The sequence below is a fragment of the Nothoprocta perdicaria genome, unplaced genomic scaffold, assembly GCF_003342845.1.
Source record: "Nothoprocta perdicaria isolate Ctin4 unplaced genomic scaffold, notPer1 scaffold_77, whole genome shotgun sequence".
In the NCBI taxonomy this organism is placed as follows: Eukaryota; Metazoa; Chordata; class Aves; order Tinamiformes; family Tinamidae; genus Nothoprocta; species Nothoprocta perdicaria.
In genome coordinates this window covers 3,155,792-3,180,721 of record NW_020456054.1, presented here as the reverse complement: position 1 = coordinate 3,180,721, position 24,930 = coordinate 3,155,792, and the positions used below count along the sequence as shown (strand labels likewise).

At 45.1% G+C, this 24,930-nt stretch overlaps 1 protein-coding gene across 1 annotated transcript in view; it reads right to left on the bottom strand.

The window, feature by feature from the left end:
* Positions 1 to 12,468, bottom strand: part of DTNA (dystrobrevin alpha) — a 148,332-nt gene extending 135,864 nt beyond the window's left edge. The window contains exon 1 of the mRNA XM_026051604.1: positions 12,456 to 12,468. The gene's annotated coding sequence lies outside the window, so the exon portion shown is untranslated. The remainder of the gene's footprint in view (positions 1 to 12,455) is intronic.
* Positions 12,469 to 24,930: the final 12,462 nt, after the last annotated feature.

Below are 24,930 nucleotides of genomic sequence, written 5' to 3'. Positions count from 1 at the left end.
ATTCTATAGGGGATAGTGATAGAAAAAAACAGACTTTCTATCACACTGAGGATCTCAAACATAAAATTGTACATATATATATATATATATATTTTCTTGCTGTCTTATTATTTGAGAGGATAAAAGGGGATAAGCCCCCACATGTTTTGACCTTATCAGCAATTAGGCAGATTAGGTAAAAACTCACTGCAGATATAAATGAAACCCTAAGAGCACCAGTAGGGATTGGTGGTCCTATTTCTGTGATGTAGCACAGAAGTAAAAGGCAACGACCACAAGTGACTACCTTGTTAAAGGGGGTTGCAGCTAACGGCCACATGAAGTTACAGGAGAGTTTCTGACTACCTGGCAAAGCCAGGGAGGTAACAGAGCCCCTTGGAAAAAGCAGCTCCTCTACTTCTCCGGTGACTCTCTCAAGGCCAGCCCTGTGGAGGAGAACAGGTGAGACGGGCAAGTTAATGATTAGTTCTGATGGTCAGAGCCAAAACTCCAACGGAAGGGCTTGTGTGAACAGAGAAACCAGTCTCCCTTCGAGACCTTTCAAGCAAACAAGCATCTACGGTTAGSAATTACATTCTAGAAGGGGTCTGTCCTTTTGTTTTCCTCCTGGATTATATTTGAAAGAGATCACTGGTAGGAAAGCTGCATTCTCTAGGGCCTGACAGAACTTTTCCTATAGCTTAAAGACATCCACCAAGATAGGCCTTGGTGTCTGGGTGGCCCACGTGTTACCACAGACTACGATACAAGGACACAAATCTAAGAGAACTCTGCCCTGCGTGTCTAGAGTGGCACTGAGGAGAGATTTTCATTTTTAATCAGCTTTCTTAGCAATTATAAACAATGGAAAAATGAGGTAATCCAACATTTTTCAAGTTAACCTCAGTGTTCAAATGGCTGTTCCCACAAGAGTATAGCTCGGAGACAGCAGCTAAGCTGTCTCCTACCCACAAACTGCTCTGTTCTTCCTAGCACGATAGCATTATGTTTAAAAATACCACTTTGAGGGGAATCTTTAAAAGCAGGGAATTTGTTAATACGAGGACAACAGCAACACAAAGAATAGTAAAAGTGAATTCAAAGCACAGTTTCAAATGAAACCAACCAGCCCACAGTGCTGTAGCTTTGCTATACACATACATATGGGTGTAACAAAATCTGAAACACCAAGTCTGTGCTTTGAAAAGAAAAATCTTGTTATTGAATTTAGAAAAATGTTGAACCACTAAGAACCCAGGAAACAGGGCAGTCTATTTAGAGCTTTAGCCACGTTTTGTTTACTGCTTAGGATGAATTCATCATGCAAACGGTCCAAAGTGAAATTCTGGCAGGCTACTGATCCGAAACACTGAGGCCAGACACATTCTATACCCATATTAGGCTGTGGATCAAGTTCGGAGCTGGGTTCAACAGTTAGGCTCTGTCTGTGACTTGAAAAATCCTAATGGCGTTTTACGTGCAAAAGCACCATTATAAAACATCTTAAAATGCATTTGATCACGCTATTCTAGAATTAGCTACATGCATGAAACTAGGAACAAAGAAACTGTAAGATAAAGCTACTGTATCTGAAGAGTGGGGGTAAGTGTGGGGAAAGACCTGTCTCTAAGGAAAATGAAAATATTTGTTAATTWTACAAGAAACTTTAGCTCAAAGCATAAAATGATATATATTTCAAATCAAATTTACAATTTAAATGAAGGAAGCTACCTAACTAGCCTGCTTACTCAACACGGAATTTATTTCTAAGAAAAGGAATAAATCCAACTCCCTGCCAATGTCTCTGTGTTTACTGTTACTACCAGACTGCAGAGGGCTCATCGGTGTAGCAGGCCTGCACAGAGATGTTTTCTTTTCTCATGTGCCTTGGCACCGTGGATGGCCTGAGTGAATCAGGTTGGAGGAAAAGGTGGGGAGCTCTACTGCATTTAAGCTTTCCCTCTCTGCTCATCATTTTGGTATCTGAATAGAGCTACATTATCAAGATGAGAAAAAAGGAAATACCTAGACCTTCATGTACCAGGCCGAAATAGAGACTTTGTGTGCTTAATTTTACAGACTTGGTGTGCTTAATTTTAAGAGTTTCTGTGGAATGAATTATATGCTTAGTACYGAGCATGAACATTTCCTTTAAAGTCATGACTGAGGGAAATATTTCCCTGAAAAGGAATCAGAGCTGTGCAGTCCTGCTCCTTCAGCTTGCCTCCTCACTGCAAATCCTCTCCTGCCTACATATAAGAAAACCTAGATAGAATTTTGGACAATTTGGACTGAAGTGACAGTCCCGGAAACCTCACTATGCTTCCAAAAACAAGGTCTCCTATCCAAGCCATATATCGATTTGTACACATGCACTAATAATATYTGGCACCTCTCAGACAACAGAGCTACATGTTGCTTCTTAAAATATAGTTAGACCACCATGTATTGTGCACTGAAGTACCGATATGCTACTGATATGTTATATACCAATATAACTTCAGAGATCAGTGCACAGTTCATTCCACCTTTCAAAGGGGCATTCAGAAAGCACTTAACAGAAAACTGAGTATTTTTTTTTAAGGACCAGCAGGAATACTTACAAGAAGTAACCCAAGAACAGGATGCACTTGGCAGACTGGAAGAGTATCTAAGTCAGGCTAAAACTGCTCAGGGCATCAGCTGCCGAAGGCCATTTGCTATCCTGGTAGGGTTGGAGACAAACATCATGTCCTCCTAGCTAGAAAGAAAATCCTTGAACACGCAGTATTCTTCAAAGAAGTCATTTTGTTATATGTTGTGCTGCCTATTAAGCAGTGACAGGATCAATGGGGCCTTTTGTGACCACACGGTATCTACCTCTCTGTTCAGGGCCTCCCGTGAAGGGGTTTCTCTGTCCTGCTGTGTAAGGTGAGAATCCGCGGGACGAGGAGCGTATCTCGTGCTATCACGTATCCCGTGCGCTACAAATGTGATGTGAAAGCAGCAGCTTTATTCCCTTCAGCACGAAGCCAGAAGCCCAGCTTCAATTCCAAAGCCACATTGAATGTTAGTGGAGCGAGACAGTGTATAAATACCTCAAGGGAGGCAGTGAGGAGGAGGGGGGCGGCCTCTTTTCAGTGGTGGGCAGGGATAGGACTAGAGGAAATGGCTTCAAACTGAAGCATCGGAAGTTCCACAGGAACTTAAGGAAGCATTTCTTCACTGTGAGGGTGACAAAGCACTGGAACAGGTTGCCGAGAGAGGTTGTGGAGTCTCCTTCTTTGGAGATCTTTAAAACCCGCTTGGATGCAGCCCTGTGCCATGTGCTCTAGGTGACCCTGCGTGAGCAGGGGGGTTGGACTGGATGACCTCTGAGGTCCCTTCCAACCTTCGGCATTCTGATTCTATGATTCTATGAGACCACTTGAGTTGCGACCTGGATCCATTTCCCAGCTGATCTATGAGGGCTTTGTTGTTTAAAGATGCACTTGATGCACAAAATAAGGGAATAACTCTCAGAGATTTTACTCCCAACTACACAGGYGAGATTTTTTTTTCATAATCCAAGGCTTTTTTTTTTTTTCCTTTAAGCTTTTCCTTTTAATGCCACTTCTACAGAAGGCTGAGTTTTGTTTGCAGACAGAATTCAAGTAATTTCCTGGCTGTTAGGATGGCAGAACAGCAGCTCTCRTGTGCTGCACCTATCGTCACAACACCCGGTCGCCCTGCCTAATGCCTGACCCGCCAGCAATGGCAACGTTACCAGTGTAACTGGGCTGTGCGCTCCTATTCTCCTCTGCGGCCTTCAGGAAGGAGGGCAGCCTCTTTGCCCATCTGTTCTTTCTCATCATGGAAGCAGAGAGAGATTCCTGCCAGGCCTTTTGCAGCTACCTTTCATCAGTCCCCTGGGCACCATATAACATTTCGGACATCAAAGTGATCTCTGATAGTTTAAGCCTGTGCCTGCCAGTAGCTACGTCACTTTGGGGGTAAGTGCTGGCAACTGCTGCACCGCGGAGCAGAGGAGATGRCTTTGGCAATTAGCCTGGCCTGCACAGCAGTTATTTCTGTGCACATGGAACCACTTTCAGGAGAGACACAGGCTCAAAGTTGGTGGTAGCTGCACGTAGCTGCTGGCAGCGACCGGAGCTCCCTTCAGCATCCTCCCGGCTCACAGCTTCCCTGCATCACCTCCACACGGGGAAAGATGTTTGCCCACGAAGTCTCTCAGTCACTTCCCTGTCTTCATTAAAAACCATTCGGTATGAGCCCCATTTATTCAGGTGTGAAAGCCCAGAGCTTATTTAAATAATGACTGTTTCAGTATAGCTTTCCATACCTCTTAATATGTCCGTATACAAAGGCCTGAGATTTAACACATAAATTACAGTGTAGAAATATGTGAAATGGACTGGTACTTTGGGTAACTTAGAAAGGCAGTTACTGTCTGGTGAAACTATTAGGATGTGGGATTTTCTTATTTGTTTCCTTATTACAGACATGCATTTCTCAATAGTGGAAGATCTGTCTTGCAGCAGTAAAAGGCCATGCCTTCAGTAAACCACTTAGCTGTGGATTTTCTTGAGTTCTCCAGCTGATGTAATATTTTAGCATCTTGGGAAACTGTCGGCAGAGATGAACTCACGGAGATGTATTCAGACCTCCTTCTCCACGTTCTTTATGTCCAGGCCTGAGTATTTCTTATCAAGCAGTTAAGAAACATGAGGTCCAGCGAGGTGAAAGGCAGGAGAAGCAAGACCAGAAAATCTTATGAAACAGATAAGAAAAAAAATCCCCAGGCTGCGTTATTGCAGATGGTGGGGAGGGAGGAGCTGCAAACCGTATCTCTTGAAGACACTATCGCTCCCATTTTTCAGGGGCTTTTTCATTTTTTCAGCACTGGCCTTGTTAAAACAAAAAGTAAAAACAGTTTCTTGCAAACTTTGCCTCTCATGTGACCTCGAACCATCACTATTGCAAAGGAACGAGGAGCAGAAGCCGTGAATCTGGCGCTGAATAGACCACACATCTTCTGGAGGGGCCGTGATCTCGCAGCCGGATGGGCTGCAAAGGTCTTTTCTACAATAAGGAATTTATTTAGGCAGATGTAAGAGGATTGGAGGATCAACAGATAAACTTACCCAGAAGTACCGCGTAGACATTAAAAACCAATAGCCTTTTGCTCCTTCCATCATGCTGTTTTCACATTGTTCCCAAGCAAACTTGTTCATGGAGGCAAAATACAGTAATGGATATTACTGCATCCAGTATGGATAGTACTGTAAGGGATAGTACTGCATCCAGCTGGATAATAGACTCATGTGACCACAGTGAAAAAATCAAATTACATCCAAAGACTCCTCTTAAAGAAAAGGAAGAGAAGCACAAAAGCATGGAGCAGAAGAGAGTGGTATTCCTGTCCCTAGACCCAGCAATGACATGAGGATTGATTTTGTACTCAGCATTGGCCAATATTCCACAATGAAGGTTTCAAACTGCTCAGTTGCTTCAGTTTGCTCTGCTTTGCCTTTTCCCTTTGGGATCAGCTTAATTAGTGTTTGAAGTTTAGCAGAAACCTGTACATTTTGAAAATTCCTTCTGTTGCAAACAAAACTGAAATGAGCTTTGAAGGCAAACTACCTTTTTTTCTCCCCGGAGAGGGTAATTTTTCTCTCCTGTTGGGCTGGGGCCGGGGCTGGCCGTGGGGCCCGGGCTGCTGGTATCTGCTGCACCCACCTCACACGGTGACACGTGGAGCTTGGACGTACTCGAGATCCTGGGTCGAAGCTGCTCTGAACGCTCAGTCATGTCAACACTGCAAACCCTGCACGTCTCTCATCTGCCTCCAACAGGAGGAGGAGAAAGGCCGGATCACCTCTAGGGTTATTGCAGAAGAGTTATGCAAGAGGATGGTTAATTTTGTTTCAGTTAGCAGTCGCTGTAGTTAGAAGACAGGAGATTCCCAAACTCAGGTTGCCCATGGAATTATAAATTGTCCTCTTTGTGGTGAGAACAGGGCCTTTGCTTGCTGCAGGACACACGTTCTCCCACAACCGCTTCCTCACGGCRTGCACAGCTCACGGGCTGCGAGCTGGATCAGAGCTCCCTGTCTCCCAAGGTTGTGTGAAGATGAATATACAGGAGAGTCAGCCAGGAGCTCAAGGACTAAGGAGCAGCCCTGGTGCCAGGAGGGGCTCCCGAGCCCGTGCAGGCAGCCGTGTCCTCCCAACACCATCTTACACCGGAGCCAGCTCTGGGCATGAGGGAGCTGCTCCGGGTTCCTCCTCCCTGCCAAGGGCCAACGTACAGGTCAAACCTGGGCGGACTCGCACAGGAACAACTCACACATTCCTTGAACAGAGGCCATGCGCTCTGCTGCTTCTCACAGCCCTCCTCCCRCGTGGGAGGATGCTGGAGCACACCAAGGAAAACACCTCATTTCTTCTTTTAACATGGGCCCGAAAAGGCCAGTGTCCAGCCGGGCATGAGGACAGTTTGCTGAACAGGCCACGTCCCTTCGAAGCGACACTGAACACCCGCACCTCATGCTGGYCCCGACAGCGCTCGCGGCACCCACGGCCTTTCCCTCTGCCGAGCTCACTGCTGGATGCCTCCCAGCTGGTTGTGCTGCTGCGCGAGGAAGGACGAGTGGAMCCCCACAGGCTGTCACGATAAGGTGATCCCGGCCGTATTCCAGCAGATGAGAGGGAAACCCGACACGGGAGCGCCTATCAAATCCAGGCAAGGGGATATGCAGGCAAGTGACAGGCAGAGCTGTTCCCCAGCCGCCCGGGGAACTGGAGCGGCTTTCACACAAATGGGCCTGCAGAGATGGAGCAGCCAAACCCACCTCCATCCTCCACAGTCCAAACCCACCACCTCCTCCAGGTCCATCCTCCAAAGCCACCYGCTGCCTGTGCAGCGAACGAGCAGGCAGGGAGGCACGCAAGGACACGGGCAGCACCGAGCTCTGAGCAGGGACATCTCCCTCCCCTCTTCAACYGAGTTCAAACGGGTTCTATAACAGCACGTGCAAGACACAAGGGATCTCAGCGAAAAGCCAAGTTTTGAATGTATAGATTGGACCTCTAAGGGTTATGCAAAGTGCAAACAGGTAGAGATGTTGCAGTCTGGTTGTTTACATTCTGCTAATTCTAACACTAAACACGGGAAATGCGTTCTAACCTGTGGTTGCAGGCATGCAAACTATACAAAATTTGAGGTTCTAGAATTTTAAGTGTCTGTTGGATAATAATTACGAGTTGTTGCAAAAAATGCATACATCTTTAGCTCATGCATGACAGATGAGATGTGGAATTGCAATAATGGATTTAAYTTCCTGGAGTTTTTCACTGCGTGCCCTAAGTTAAGCTTATGAAGTTCTTACATCAGGGTCAAGCGAACTCCTGGAACGCCAGAAATTCTGCACTTCACAGTGAATTATGGACTGATGGAGCTGTCATTTGGAAGCTAATAATACAAATGCCTTACTCGATAACCATGCTTGTACAGGATGCTGCTTTTATACTTGTAAGTGGGTTTTTGCACCTCTTATCTTTAGTAATATGCGATCCTATATTTGAACTGCCTGTTACACTAATACGAAGCGACAGTTCTTTACCAAGGGTTCAAATTTTATACGACCTTCCATTCTGCCCTAGACAGGTGAATGAATAGGGCTGTCAATTTTGTAATAACTAGTTGAATTTTACTTTTAATGTGATTTCCAGTGAAGATTATTTTCCAAGCAATTTTAGCCATCAATTTTCTGTAAGGTCAGTAGAACCACTGTTGTTCTGGACCATGAATTGTACATGACAGCATAAAACAAGGATAAATTACATGTACAATATGATAAATAAGATAAAAAGGGCAGGGAAACTACTTTTAATAACTCACTGAGTTTCAAATATCAGGCACTGGCATTGGAAAAAAAAAAAAAAACTAGGGAAACTTGGCAAAAAGAGCTACACTTCAGTAAGGTGATTTCTGCTTCCTGTGAACTCCTTCCAGAGTTACAKCTCATCAGCACCTCTGCAAATGAGATGTAAACAGTAAAATCACCCTTCAGGCGACGGAAAGCAACGTGCTCCCCACTGCTGTGAGGCTTCTGCAACATGAAACGGTGTTATCCTATGAAGGGAAGAATGAATGAATCCACTTGTGKGGCCCTGCGCCCATGAGGAAGGCTAAGCACAGGGGGTGCTGGGCCACCTCTGCAGACCGTCTGCCCTCCTTCGAGCACCCAGACGTGTGGGATTTCCTCAGGAGGCAGGCTGGCCGGTGAAAGGAGAGGAAATTTGGGTGCCCTCTCTCATCCTTCTTGTCCTCTCCTCCTGCCCACRCACAGATGGGCATTTCCCAGCCCCAAGGGGCAGCCACAGAAGCAAGAGAAACAGAAAAACCCCTCTAGTTAGATCTGGAAGCACAGAGCAAGAAAAAAATCATAGTTTTGCACCACAAAATTGGGTCTAGGATGACTGTCAAAGCCTAACATTTGTGGTACACATTGCAAAGCTCCCATGAAACCACAGTCATTCCTGGTGCAATGGTTTGAGCCAGCTTCCACTCTGTGCATCCCAGTCAGGCAGAAGTCAGCTTTAAATGCCTGCCATTCGGAACACTGCTGCATTGCTCAGTGTGAAGACTGCAAGAGACTTAGGTGGGAATCACCCTTTCCTAATACAGACATCTCTTCCAAAGAGAACCGTAATCTCTTTTACGCAAACTTCTGCACTTCTGCACATGACAGTTTATAAACCGYTCTCTCCTGCTGTTTCTGCTGCTTCCTGAAAACTCTGGAAAATATTTGGCACTTATTTAAAAGCTAAATTATCAGCTGTGGCTATTAATTCCCCAAGACATTGCTCCTTCCTAGTGTGTTGCATGTAGCAGGAAGGTAATGTGAAGCCACCCAGACTAAGACTCCTTTCTGCCGCTGCAAAGTGACTCCAAAGCAGCCGCCTCCTCCAGCAGCCCCATGCCCGTCCACCCCTGCATGAGGGATATTCTGCCTCATTTCCAGGGATTAATTATTGTTAATATCAGCCTGGGCAGCGCGAGGAGCATGGCAGCCAGCAAGGGGAAGAGGTGGAGAGCGGCTGGGGCTCCCATCCATGCWGATGTGCCCCAAGTCTCAGCAGGGAATGGGGACACGGTCCCTTTAGTCAGGCAAGTCAAAGGAAGGTTACTGAAACTTGTAGAAAAGGGATCAAAACACACTCCCATACGTGTACAGACACCTATACATGTGTATCCATATATACACGGTCCCTTTAGTCAGGCAAGTCAAAGGAAGGTTACTGAAACTTGTAGAAAAGGGATCAAAACACACTCCCATACGTGTACAGACACCTATACATGTGTATCCATATATACACATAGGTAATGCACATATGCCTACATATCTACTCACACACTTTAGAGTGCTTTAACCCAGAACCATCCAAACAGGGGCCCGACCTTTTCCTTCTCTCCCTGTAGCAAGTGTGATGATGGAAACTTAAGAAAATTCAATCAAGAAAGTTTCAAAAGCCCCCAAAGAGCTTCACTGAAAAGGCTTCTCATGTCATCTTTGTGCTCAATGTACAGTATAAAAAAAAGTTCAGTTTAATAGCTAACTCCTTATAAATGATTAATATATTGTATTGCACGTAAGTGCTCTCYTATTTCTAGGAACATCCAGTGGGTAATATTCTCATTTGTGATTCATATCCATGTTCTCTTATAATTACAGTGCAATAACAGTTTGTGGGGAAGAGGTTTTTAAAASCACGTCGGGCACTACCAGAAGAGATCAAGATGAAATAAAACTTACCCAGAAGCGAGAATCATGCATGAGAAATGGCACGAGCTCTGACAATGGCCTGAATAAACACAAGTCCTTCTAAAGAGGATGGACGGAGTTTTCATAGCAGTGATTAATCACGGCAGGCTACATTCAAAAGAAGAAGCTGAGCAGATAAGCTCACACAAACCACCGTGATCATCTGCTTCCAAAGTACGTGCCTGGCTTCCCACCGTCAGGGAGACACAGCAGGAGGTCAGTGCAAATCTTGCCTTTTGGGGTCTTCTACATGCACTAAATGCACAGGTAAAATTCACCTCAGCAAACAGTAATGACTATAATATTACTATTATACTATTATTAGTAATATTATAAYACTATTATATGCTRTAATAGTAATATTATAATACTATTATACTATTATTATGTATACTATTATTATGTAATGACTATAGTCATTACTATTATTACTATTATACTATTTACTGTATATCATACATAGTGTATATATATATACTACAGTATAGTCATTATTATTATATTATTATTATACTATAATAATGACTAAACCAGGCATCCTCTTTTATTTCAAAGAACAGAGGAGTGGAGAGAGCAGCTGGAAGGACCTCAAATCCACGTCAGATAGGAGTGACAGAGGAGTGGAAGTAGGAAAGCAGTGTAAGATGTGCCAGGTAAGGCAGGTCAGGACCACGTCACCTGCTGTTGCAGAGTGTGAAGGAGGGCACGGACGCTGCCTTGGCAGGGACGTTTTGCTTGGTTCTTCAGAATGAAAGGAAATACTTCCCTAGAGCTCCAACCTCCTCCTGCAGAAGATCACCTCAATCTGAGCTCCAGCAGAGCTCCTCATAGCCACCGCAGTGCTGACACTACTGCCTTTGCAACCCTTGGGGATTCTGGATCACACCTGCAAGTGCTGAACACTAACTGGGTTTCCAGTTTACCCCTGTGCATTCTGCAGCAAGGAGTTCAGCTGTGGGGTGCTGACATTCCTCTTAGTTAAAGCAAATGCCCAGTGCAGTCATGGGCCAGGGAGCTGTGGTCTTTGTGGAATCCCTCTGTCATCCARACTCATCACAGAATTCAGAGGTGAGCTTGTCATTTCCCAAGAAACAAATCAAAATAAAAATTAGACAGCCTAAGTCGGTTTTAAACAATGGAAGCAATCACCACAGAGCAAAACATGTCAGATTATTATTATACAGTTAAAGTAAAAATCATTGAGCTCAGMGTAAACGCTCAGCGTAAGAGAAATGCAGGAAGAAACATCCTTTACCTACACAAAGTTTATTTTGAATAACTGGATTGAAATGCAATGCACTGAGGTAATATCCTGAAATAACAATGCTCCTTTAGTTCAAAGCTATATAGATTYTGGAGTTCTTATTTTGCTAAAATAAACGCGAGAGACTTTGTGGCTTAAGCTGCTCTGAGATTTCTGTGTATCCTCTTTGCAGGAATAGTAACCTGCAATTTAATGTGAAAAAAAGGAACAAAGGCAGCCAGTAAGGAGATTCAGGCTGATGGCATTTCTTCATTCCCATGTGAAGGGAAAGCTACAGGATTTGTCTGCACATATTTTTAAAGTGCCAACACCAAGGAGTGAAAGGCATTAAAGACACTCCCGACCTTCTGCAGCAACATGAAGTCCCAGACTGAAGAAAGAATACGTTTTTGCTTTTCCTGCTGCATGCTTTTATTACGCGCAACAGTTATCTGCTCCGTCTGCTCTTCCATGGGACATAATGGCACTTGCAGCCTGAATAAGGGTAACTGAATTAGCCCAAAGGCTAGAAAARGTGAAAAGAATCTACTACGAATCTTAATACAGCATTTTAGAAGGGTATAATCATGGTGAAGCCTGTAGTATTAACAATTTTCCCTAATGTTCCYGTAGTTACATTTGCAGTGCCCTTTAAAGGAGCCTCCGGTGTGCAGTGAGCCCCTGCCCGGGTATCCGTCACTGCCTGGGAGCCGGGGTGCAGATCCAGCTCCTGGGCTCGTCCCGGCTCCGGCTCCGCTCCCGCTCCCGCGCCTGGCCTGCCTGGCCTTCCGTGCGCTACCCTCACCCCGTAAAAGCAAAGTTAGAAACAGGGCAGTTCTCAGGAGACAATCCGGAGTTCAAAGTGCTGCCGAAAGCCCCCAGGCAAAACCCAGCCCCTATGAAAGAAAATTCRGGGTGCCCAAAACGAGCCTGCAGTGTTCACAGTGTGGTATGAATGACTTGACAGCGCTCTTCTCTTTCCTCCATGCAGGAGCACAAAAAGTCTTAGGAAGCACTCCGAACATCTGCATTTGACCCTAAGAGGCTAAAAAAATCAAGAGAAATTGCCCAGGGATATTCTTTTTTTTTCTCAGGCTTCAGGAACACCTTGTTTAAAATCCCCAGTGCTCCCATGTGAGGCAGGTGGAGGTGAGCAGCGCAGCACTGAGGTGTTACGGGGAAGGGGTGATTCCTCCCTGCCTTTCAGGGCATCACATTGCTGCTCTGTGTCCGCACCACCAGGGTCTGACACTTGAACAAAAACTGTGCAAAGGCTTTGCCCACGCTTTGTAGCAAAAAGCAGCCATTCACATTCCCAGCAAGGCCTTCTTTTTCTCTCCAATAAAAAAGTTGCTAAACGTAAGCTGCATTTCTCTGCTGCCAGTGCCCAAGAGCTGCCCACGAAGAGAGAGAACGGCGCCCTACCCGTTGCAATGTCGCTCCTCCGACTGCTCGCTCTGTTCCCCGCTGCTCCTGCCTCAGAGCGCTCACATCAGATCCTGCCCCGGAGAAAAAGCAGAGTCAAGGACTGGGGACACTCGGAGCCTGGTGCCGGCGTCAGGAGGACCGAGGGGCACGGGGCTGGCGCGGGAGACGACAGTGCGCGCTATCACTCAACCATCAAGCACAGGTAAGTGAGAGCATCTTAACTCGAAACTGCTGGACACCATCTGRCGATAAAATAAGGGAACACCGAGTGAGCTAAAGCAAGCCTGGGCATTCCCGAGCCTTTTAGCTGAACTATACAATGAAAGCCCCATCACGTGCATTCACACTGAGGGGTCTATCCAGGTTAGCAGTTTAATACAATATTAGACTTGTATCTCCATTGCTGGTGCAAGCTCATTTCATCTTTCCCTTTTCCGCAGACTYCACATACCCACACACGTCCTTGCCTCATTCCAAACATGTCCTGAAAGAGACTCAACACACAAGAGAGCAGCTGAGGCCTGCAGAGATGTGTCACACCTGAGGACCGAGACTAGACCAGCCATTTGGGTGATCACACGAAACAAGACGGACCCAAGAGTTAAAAGGRACAGGGTTTGCGCTCTGCTTCCTTCGCAGCGCTCCGGGGAGTATTTATGGGTCCTGGGACAGGAGCCAAATTGGGCCTAGCTGGCCATTAAAAGAATGAGTAATTTCCTAATACGGTGAGAAGATTTCAATGCATGCAACARCTTTAAAGAGCTGAGGTCCTGCTTCCAATTACTTTATCTATATATGAAATATTTGAGGAAAAGGCAAAAAAATCTTTATAGTTTGTTAATTACCAGCTGGCTCCTACCATGAGCTATGGAGCGACCAGGGCCATGACTAATGCTTCTGGTGATAGGAAACTAGCAGAAACACTTTGAGGAGGAATATGACCCTACAAGGACCAGCTGCAGGTGTTTCTTTCCACAGAGAGGCAGTTTCTGAGCCCAGACACGACCAGGCAAACAGGGCCTGGTGCTGTGTTTGCACACCGGGTGCTCGGCACCRTGTACGAGGCCGTCCCTGCTGGCCAACGTCATGGCTCGCGCTCCGTTGTCAGCCCCACAGGACCTGTGGGAAGGACTGGAGCCCTGGGCGAAGTGGCCTGTGCTGGCGTTGCCACACAGCCCCACTCTGAAAGAGGCACTGAAGTTTCCAAGAAAACTGCCACCAGCTTCCCCTATGTCACAGTCATCTCCTCGCTGCGTGGCCGCTCTGTGACTCTGCAGAGCGAAGGGCACTGCTGCCACCACCGCGGGGCCACTACCTTCGGTATTGAAGTAATTCCTGAGCGTTAAGCACAGGAGAGAACTCCTGAAATGAAAACACCACCGTTCACTTCAGCACTCAACAGCACGTCTGCTAAACTGCAATGGGTGTTCAACCAGGAAAGGCAAGGAGGATGATGGAAACGGGGTTGCCAATAGAAGGTTTCTTTCCACAGTTCCAGACCAAGTACCACACACCTCTTCTTACCTCTAAACATAAGTCTTTTTTCCTCCCTTTTTTTTTCTTAGCCAAAGCACTATCTGCCCAGTTGATTAGGTTAATAATATTACACAGGAAGTTACAGTTCTTACTACTAAGCATGTGAATAATGTTACTCTCCTGTGCAAATCCTCGTGGGGTGGTTAGAACAGCCAGTCTGCTCCGGTGCTGCTGCATTATAAAACTGCTGAACAAACCTATTCTGCTGTAATGGGAAGGGACATGTTTTCTACCTTACTCTTAAGTAGGTCAATGAAAACATGATGTTGTGAGAATGAAACCGTTTTCGTCTGCCTTCTTCCCCCTGATGGCAGTTCCAAATCACTCTGATTTAATTACGCTTCCATAATGTTGTAAGGCTATTAACAACTGATATATTTGTGGTCCCGAAGTCTGGCTCTTGTGCCTCCTTGCAGGCGTACTCTAAACTCAGGTATGTGTGTCTAATTCCTAAGCAGGGCACATCCTTGCATAGCCACATAGGAACTTTTAACCCCTCCAGATCTGAGATGAGCATTCTGCTTTTTCATCAACATGACTTCAGGGTAAAATTGGTAAATCTGAAGTAGCTGCACTGGAAGAAATGGACTTCCTCTGAATTTATGCTTGCATAAGCAAAGCCAGTGTATTTTCAGTATCACTATTCCAATCTTAACAACAGGAGACTTCTCTGCATGTATTTCATCAGAAGGGATTAACCAATTGCAAAAGAAAATAATAATTTCCAACTAGAGCTTTTCGAATACTACATTCAATTTAAAGGCAAAAGACATGAAAAAAACATATTTTGAGGGGAACGTTCCCCAAACCTCCACTTTTCTTAAATAATAATAATAAAAAAACATACTGAGTAGAATACAGAACACCCTAAGTAAAATCAAATGAATTTTTAGRAGCCAAAATGGCTGCTTCTTTACTGACTTCCTTTCTCTATTTTAGGCCAGATGGTGTAAACCAGTTTTGCTAACACTACCTAAAACAAAGGGGAAGGAGACGGATTCGCCTCACGTAAAGCCCGTTGTCGCCTCTCGCCTACAMCAGCACCGCTCAAACTCTGCTGCTGAAGGCCAGGGCCCATCGTGCCCAAGATGACCCCACAAGCCGCCCCCTGTATCCCACCCCCAAGGCAGGCCGGCCTGTGACGCTAACACCAGGCACACACACGAGGACACTGCTCCACCCTCRGCATGGATGTTTTACCCTGTAAAAATGTATGACTTCAAGGGGACTCGGATTTCATTCCCGGAATCCAATTACGTGTTTCAAATTTAGGATGGATTGTCAAGTGCCAGCTGACACAGTGATGTCCCCAGGTATTTGAGGACAATGATATTTGAGCTGAAATCAAAGGCAGCCATTTAGACTTTAATTATTTTCCTAATGAACATTTCAAAATGAGGAGACTATACGATGATTAACTGCCTCTGCCCCTCGGTGAAACACATCCCACTCCACACAGAGATTGCCAGAATTTGGAAGGCACGTGTTTCATTAAGAAAACAATTCCACATACAGGATCATTGCCAAGATCAGCAAATGACAAGAACGGTAGAAAATACATCTCATCCACCTCCCACTGCAAGATACAATTCACTCATCTTTACTGAAGCCACTCCTAACACTTCCAATGATGGACACCACACAACATCCCTTGGCAGTTTATTTTGGGGATAAACGTTTCCGAAGGTTTCCCTAATCTTGCTTCACTTTAGACCCATTCCTCTTTGTCTCAGGGCACAGAAATCATTGGCTTTCTTTTTGCAACAGCCTATCCCATGCATTCTGGACCTAAAAACCTGCCCATACCTTCCTCTCCTGCCCCCTCAGCGGGCTGCTCTTTTTTCCACCCACCACCACAGCCCTTCCAGGTTTCCTCCTTGGGACACGTCTGGATCTCTGCTCATTTCCACTGTCCTCCTCTCTGCTTCCAGCCTGTCCCACGTTCCTGAGGAGCCGCGCTCCAGGGCGGACAGACGGCCAGCAAGGCTGTGCCAACGTGGAGATTCCTGCATGGATCTTGCAGGATGTGCTGCTCTACACACCCCAGTACAGGCCTTGTCTTGCTTTCTGCTGAGCAACAGCTCAACGTCCCCAGTTCCTGTTCAGCTTGAGACCCACRTTAACTCCTGTCCTTTTCTGGGGAGCTTCTGTATTGCCAGTTTTGCCCCAGCCTGTTCTGGTGTCAAGCACGATCAAGAAAAAACAAAAATCTTTCTGGGCCCTTTGAGGCTGTAGTTTCTGTAGGCCAAATGTGCCTTTGCAGTGGTGCCTCATGAAAAGCAGTGAGTTGTGTGCTTTTAACAGGCACATGGTGAAAAACACTTCAAATCCAGCAAGGACTGGCCAATATTTGTATGATATCCTCTCTTTTATTTCCCTGCTCTACCCACCTGGAGCAGGGAAGAAAATTAGGAATATTTCCTCAAAGGATGAGTTACCAATTGTTATTTCCTTGCTTTCTATTAAGTCCCTCTGTGAATAAAGCCATGCTCAACCGAAGCCCCAGCAGTCATCTAGTGCTGTATAAAACAAAAAGAGCTAATGACCTGTGAAATAGGTATAGCCAGACCTGGTTAATCCAGGGTTGGTTCATTGCAAAACCTGGGCATGACAAAGTGGATGACTTATTTGGTACTTTGCATGCACAGTCACAGAAGCTGAGGCTTTGTACACAAGGAATTTATTTCTATTTTAGGGAAAAGTAAGCAGCCTAATAAATTACATAGCCTCAACACTTACCTTACGTCTGCTTCCTAGAGAACATGTTGTTTCAATGGGGATGGATATTAAGCAGTAAAACAGCACAGATTAAGTGTCTTTACTTCACGTTACTGCAGACATCTCACGAATAATTGTGCATGACACTCAGCAGACAGCCCCGAGATTGTGGAAGCTGGAAACGAGGAAGATTTATTGTATCAAACCACCTCACTTTTCTGGGAATGGAACATTGCTCGTTCGGAAACGYAGGAAGGCTGATGGAGGGAAGATCCCAAGGGGAGGCGGCCGCTGCCAAAGGGCACCGCGCTTGGCCAGCACAGCCATTTTGTGTAACAGGGGCCAGGGCARCCTGTGCTAGGGACGGTGGCAACAGCTAGTCATTCTAGTGCCACAGTCTTCTAAAAATCCATAAACGCCAGTTAAAAAATCCAGGAAATCGGGGATGCTCAGGACTGGAAACGCAGCCCCTGAATCCAAGTCTCAAATTCTCCAAGTCTCAAATTCTCAAATGGTCACCATTCTCAAAATGGTGACCGTTAATGTCCAACTGTCTGTAACTGAACTTTTTAGCAAAGTAATTAGCATCTTTTATTTAATTCTGTCAAGTTTAAGGCAGTTAGCTTACCATCCCTGACACAGAGCAGAGGAATACAAACCTGGCACTTGTCTACAAACTCACYTACCAGAACCAGCACTTCTTGGGCAGCATTTTTATTCTTGGTCTTTTCTACTATTTGACTGGTTAGCAGAGATTTATGAGGTAGGAAGCAGAGGCAAAAATGTGTAGCATCAGTGACATTGTTAAGATGCTTTGTTTTCCATTTTCCATTCAATTTTTTTTCCTTTCCAAACATTTATGACAGAGGCATATGAAGCCTACTGCCTATATGATTCCATAAATATGCTGAACATGAAACTTAAAAGGAAAAATCACCATAGGGCAGTTTTCTATGCTTGACCTGAAATCTAACAGACTAGATATTGGAGGCATGCATTATTTATACGTATCAATGATAAAGTTAGGGGGAAAAAAAGTTTCACCTGTGCTAAAAAAAGACCYTTACAATTCTTTGGCTGAGAAGCGTTCCTCCTGGCCTTCTAACAAAAGCTGCAGGTCTGGCAGGCTGGAACATCCCTTATCTTTCTTCCATCAACGGCAAATAGTCATTAAATTTACCAGCAAAAGGAGAAGTTCAASCCCCTCCAGCACTGGTCCCTGGGGAGCTTAACTGCCTCTGAGTGCTCCGCTCCAGCAGCCTGACTGGCAAAGGCAGGGACGGAAAGGTCTGAGCCTTGCTGACAATTCCCGTTCGGAACTGATGCACATCAGCGGGAGACTTCTGCAGGGGGATCTTCTTGCAAACCACATGTTACTACCTGCATTTGAAAATTTGCCTCTCCTGAAAATCCCTCCCTGTCTGAGGCTGCAAGAGACAAATGGTAGGGATGGACAAGGGCTTCTTCCTATTGCCACCTGCATCCATGGGCAAGTCCATACTGTCACTCTTACTACATATGCAATGGGTCAGCCTCCCATGGAGGATGATCCAGCTGGAACGGGGAGGGAAGAAGGTTTATAGCTTGGGATGAAGAATATTAACAACAGCCTGGCAGAGGACAGAACAGGACAGAAGGAGCTCTAGAGGAGAAAATTTCCAAAGTGGTAGTTGGTATTTTCACTTGTCCAGTCTTTTTGAAAGAAAAACACCACCTGTTTAGAGARTAACTTGGGAAAATATGTGGTTTGACTCTTAGCTTACATTCCCTTACATTCCTGTATCAGCGTAATAAAATTTACACTTTACATTAAACTGATGTGGTATTTTCTTAATCAGACCTGCAAACTGACCAAAATTTTAAAGATCAACAATAAAAATATAAAACACTTTTGATTTTATTTGATCTGTTTGGAAATACAATATATTTGTTTCTATTTAATGCAATGTGAAAAAAAAGGTAATTGTAAAAACAAAAAATGCTTCACGAAATACTAGGTTAAGCTTTCAAACATGGATCTATCATATGGCTTTTTTTCCCTGACTTCCAGGGAGAAGTCAAGGAAAACGAGTTTTTGAAATGAGAATTTAATTTCTCAGGTAGCTAAGGAAGTTTTCAGTTGCACAAATTAGTTAAAACTCCACATTAAGAGAGTACAAAGGTTTCAGAATTATGAACTCAAAAGTTAGGTAACATTTAAATTAGTGTATTGCCTTTACATTATGATTCTGTAGGAAAAAATAATGATCTGACACCAGGGAATGAAGTGCATTTCCATATCAAGCAAATGATACAGTAGTTCTCTTGATCTGATATAAATGAGTTGTKTATAAAAAAATATGGATACATGAAATGAAATATGTAAATGCAGTCAAACTATCACTGCTTTATAAATCTGGAAAGAATCAAAAGCCTTGCTGGATCTTGTGCCCTTTCCAAGGACATCACCACATTAAGAATGAACTAGATCTGCAAAGGTAATAATTACTAGAAAGCATCTGTTCCTGTTACATCTTTAAAATTTTAAAAATGTATCAAGAAAGGATAAGATTATTAATTCTCTCTGCAGCTGTTCTTATTTGGTAATGAGTACTCAWGGAAAAAGAAACATATCCAGCTCTGCTGTAGCTCTGCTTACTTCAGTWGTTTTTACAAGAATTAGGAACTAGTTGTCAATAAATTATTTTAACACCTATTTGCTCAAGCCAGACTTTTTTTGTATTTGCTTCATTCTGGTTTTTTTTTTTTTTTTCCCTTTTTTTAGGTCTTGGTGAGTGCAAATGTTCTGACAAATTTACAGGGAGGCATTTTATCTTATCCTTACAAAGGACAGGAAAAAAAAGAAGAATGCAGCACTTAGGTACCACTTCTCAGCCCTTGATCTTCGCACAAAGGGACAAGTTTTACTGTCACCATTCTTAGAAAGGGATGTGACAAGCCCCAGCTTGACTTGTCAAAGATCACGGAAACAGAAGCTCACTTTTTGTCTTCTGCTCTCTTCATTGCCCTAAGGAAGGTAAATTCACCAAGCAGATACTATCATGTCAACAGATAAATTAACAAATAAAAACTCACTGATTTCAGTGCTTTCCCATCTCTGCTTTATTACCCAAAATATATTCTTCAGCTCTTTAAAGGCACATACAATAAGAGACTACACAATAGGTTCAGATACAAAAAAAAGTGGCCTCATGCAAGATTCCCTCTGCTAGAAAGGGGAGCTTACTCAAGCCTATTAGGCATTTTCTAAATTACCGCAGCTGCAATTACCTGCATTTTTAAGCATTCTATTAGTGGGAAATATCACCCTATTTCCAGGTAAAGTCACTTTATTCACTAATAATAATTAGTTCAGGGAAGTAGTTTTCCCCTGACTCACAAGGGGCTATAATCAGTAGCRAGGGAAGGAAGGAGGCCTGATAGCACTTGAACGGGAGGACGGCCATGGATTTCCAGTGAATGGGACTGGAAGAACACGTGGAYTCAGAGGTTATGGCATGGCTACACACAGGACACCATCATTTCGTTAGGTTTTTTCCTTCTCACTAGAGCTGCCTCTGGTATTACAGGATTGAAGATTTCCACAGTGTGGTACAGTGTATGAAGCACCGGGCACTATATATATCCTGCTAGAACAAATGAGCTGCTGGCTCTGGGAGTGGATTCATTACGACCCAAAGGAAATTATATCACTGCAAACTTCTACATACATCTGAGTTCAGAAACATGCCAGCATATTCTGAGAACCCTAAAGAAACACTCCTTAAATTCTTTATAAAGCAGTTTACAGAAACAAAGATTTATAATGAAAAAAAATGTTAATGAGAGAAAGAAGTAAAATGGGAAGAGGAGGATTTTAATCCCCGTGTGGATCTCCCTGCCCACTCCAAGGCAGCAGTGCGGCTGACAGTGACAAGGCAGGTCTTGTCCTCGGGTGACACAGAGCAGACAGCTCCCGTGCGCAGCAGGGCACAGACGTACCACCGACGAACACCGGCGCGGCACCAGCACGACACCCGCACGCGCGGGGTCACACAACGACACCCGCACATGTGGGGTCACAAAAGCGGCGGGCGCCGCACGCCACAAGCTCCCCCGTGGCGGGCTCCTCCCGCTGCTCTGGTTCTCCAAGGCCCAGGCCCTGCGCGACTCTTCCTTCCCCACAGAGGCAGGGGCTGCGGGTGACAGGGCCTYCAGACTCCTCAGCCCTTCAGCCAGCAGCGCTTGACCTTCCCAGTGAAATGCTGCCGTGCACGTGGGTTCAAGAGGGCCTGTGTGCCCCGAGAAGGGAGGGAAGGGGAGGCTGTAGGGAGCGGGAGGCCCAGCAGACCATGGAGAACACCGGCCTCCTGAGGCATCTTACAGAAGCCCTGGCCACAGAGCCTTCAAGGACTTCCTTCTTTCTCTAGGGAAAAAGGCTTTCCTATTGAGAGGTAACAGCACAGGTTACCCAGAGGTTGTGGGGCCTCCATCCCCAGAGATGTTCAAAAGCACCCGGACATGGCCCAGGGCAACCTGCTGTAGGTGACCCTGCTTGAGCAAGCGGGTTGGACTGGGTGATCCACATCCACGGAGGTGCCTTCCAACCTCAACTCTTCCCTGCTTCAGGGTGACTCTGTGACAGGACATTTCTCCCTTTCCCTTCTCCTCTTCCACCTCTCCACAAATCCTAGTCACTGCAGGAGAGGGGGATGGCAAAGGAGCTGGGAGAGAAGGAGGAGGAGGAGGGAAGAAGAGAGAGAGTTTGCTGAAATTTTCCGCTTACTGTTAAGGCAAACAGAAAATTTGATTTCAGGTGGCCYGGATACAACAAAATGCTTTTTCCGTTTGATATTTTCAGGTCAGTCCAACACCACTCAACATTGTTTCTGAAAGACATCCCATATTGCAGTTCCTTTAGTCTGAAGCTCCCCACTTTGTGGGTCAGACACCCATTCCACAMCAGGCAGGAACCAGGTTTCTCAAGCGGTTTCATTTCCCAGAACACCAGCAATTTTCTTCATCACAAAGTCTCCAGGGCCCTTTGGGCATTTTAATTATGAAAGGAGGGTCTCGGATAATGAAACGGGAACACCATGCTCCTGAACTATAACTTCTAAAAAGCAATACGCTCTGGCAGGGAAATGCAATTTAATTTTGAACTGACTCAGGAATTTCCCCTGGAACATTAGCTCTATTATCCGCTCACCTCTGAATGTCAGTCTATTTTTCTCCTTTAGCTTAGGAAGACGCGGGGAGCCTTTAGTTCCAAACCTGGGGAWTTCTATCACCTCCCTCCTTCGGCCAGGGCCTGGGCAGGTCCCCTGGGAGCAGAAGCCTCCTGCAYCCAACTTCCCCAGAGGTTTTGAGGCTGCTCAGAGGCCTTGCTCTCTGAGCACATAGCACAGGCAGAGTGTGCAGGAAAGGTATTTCCACTCCCTCCAGCTTCGAGGCGCTCAGAGAACTGCACAACTTGCCCGAAGTTGCACAAGAATTTTGTGGATGAGCCAGAAAGTAACTACAGACGCCCCATCTTCTTTCTCTTTTTTCACAACACTTGGCATTTCAAACTTCRATTTCAAACCAACCTCCCCGCCAAAACAAACCAAAACAAACAAAAAAAAGCAACTAAAACCAACAACCAAAAGAAACCCAATGATGCCTTAATGTAACTCCTATCCTACACCTGTAGTTGGGGACTAAAATATTTAGCCAGTCTGAACTAGTTAAAGGAGCACACAACTAGCACAAGCTGTTACAAGGGAACTGGTTTAAATGCCGTTTCTCTCTTTTTTTTTTTTTTCTCCTCAGATTTACCTTACGGGTTCTATGTTTCTGTCTTTTTCCTCTCCTTTATGCCTAGATTTAACCACTTAATTCACAGCAAATCTGCACACCCACATGGTTTGCAAAATTCTGGTAAACTGATCAATAGGCGTGAGACCACTCAAACCAAAGAAAGATAAACTAAATCAGCCACACCATCTATCCTTCAAAGAGAGGAAACATTCCTATTTTAGCTCATGCAGTTCCACATATTTTGCACAGCAAAGCCTGACTCATGACATTACAGGAGTCTCTTCAGCACTCATGTCCATAACCAAAAATGTAAGACGCTTCAGTAATCCACAGGCAGCACCCTGCTTCCTATGGTTACTATGGGCAGCATTAACCCCTGAGGTATTCYGAGTATGTTTGGGTAAACTGCCACCCAAACCAAAGCTACAAGCTCCTCTATTACAAAAGCAAAACCTATTTGCCCAGAGCAAATACTAGGAAGGATGTTGGCATTTAGGAAATTCTCATACAAATCACAGCTTTWGCAGAAATTCTCAGAACACCATTTCTTGCTGTGTAACAACTCTTGTACCTAACATCCAAGTTTCTCATATTTAAAAGTCCTTTGAGTCATCATCAGGTAATTTCACGAGAAGTATTTGAGAAACAGCTTGAAAATCATTGACCAAGTAAGTGTTAACTCTCCTGGACACTGAAATTATTCCTGGTAAGTTTTAACAAGAACCAGGACAGCCTGAATCTTCTTATAGCCACAAATGCACATGTTAAGTAAAGACTATCAGGGGAATGTGCATGTTTTCCAACTGCAGGCAGRACTACTTTGTTCAGAGAAAGCAAAAAGGTCAGCATGAGGGAATAAAAAAGTCAAATGCTAAGTAAAAGTATTATTTGAGAACATAACAAACAAAAAAGGGTTGGATTTAATTAACAATATATTGTGTTCAAACCCACGCATGAAGAAAGAGCAGGTAAGTGAAACCATGACCAAATAAGCAAGCAAATACTAATTACCTTCCCGTTTATGTGGAAAACAACTTGTTTTTCAACTTTGTAATAATAAGCAGCATTTCAAAGAGCAAATCCCACTACTRAAGATCAAAAGTACATGAAAAAAAATTAACTGAAGGATAGAAGCACTTGAAACTGTAACAGTAAGATTATTAAAGCCCGATGTTAGGTTCACAAAGACAAGTAAATTTGTTTGTTAACACAAATACAGGAATAAAGTTTAAATAATCCAGCAGGCGAAAACTCAGGAAAATAAACCATCAGGAGAAATCTTTACCTAAATATATATATATTTAGGCAAACAATCCCCTCATCCGGAGGGGGCTGCTCTGAGAGCACAGGCAAGGCGCAGAGCAGCAAACACGGGCAATGGCGAGCTCCTACTTACCCCAGCGTGTGCACCATGATCCCCTTCGCCACCTCAGTAATTCCAATAAATCCAGAACTACGCTACTTTTTAAGGGAATGCCAGAGCCTTTGGAGGAGACAGAGGAGAGCTGGCAGCCAGATCTTTGCGAGAAGGCGGGCGGGGAGGGATGGATTTAAAGCCTGGCTGGCGATGCTGCGGATTCTGCGTCTATCTTTAACTTGTAAATGATTTGGTTTCACATTCCTCTGAAGTCCTGCTGGCAGATGCCTTCCCGGCGCTACCAATCACAGGCACCGGCCCCCTCCCTCCCTCCCTCTCCTTCTCCCTTCTCCCTTTTCCCTCTCCTCCAGCTCTCCCTCCTTGTGCCCAGCCCTGCCCTCCACCACTGCCACACACCGGAGCCGCTCTCCTTGCTCCCTATGGCTCTGGATGCAGGGCAGGACACGCGCTCTTGCAAGCGCACATTCCTGCACCCCCAGGCGGGAATGAGGCCGCTTCCACACGCGGCTGCCGGGAGCAGGGATGCGACATTCCCACCAGTCGCCCGGCGCCCAGCAGCTCCGCGAGGAGCTCGCAGGGACTGCCCGCAAAGCCGGACTTCCATCGTGTTTTGCACCGCACACRGTGTTTCACATGGAGGAGGCTAAATTAGCTTATAAAAATAAGCTGAAATAATCCGGTCCTTCCCTCAAAGCTGCTTCAAAACATGCTGCTGCAGCACATCAAAAGAAAAATGACAAGCTGGCACTGGCTGCTAATGCTCGGCGCGGAGGTACCTGAAATTATTGCTCGTGCCAGATCTAATGTTACTCAAAGGCAGYGCCTGCGAGTGTGAATCCTGGAGTTGCTGATTAAATCACGATAATGAGATCTCAGGAAAGCATTAAATATAGGCGGTTTCTAACGCAACCAGCTAGAGGGGTGCAAAGGCTCGGGGAAAGGGAGGCACAAGAAAGCATTTCAGCCTCTTTTGGCTGTTTTATCCTCTGTCATATGGGCTTCTGCAGAGATTCCTATGTGGACATTAGCAGCAGTTCTGCCTGTGCAGAGATCTTTATTAAG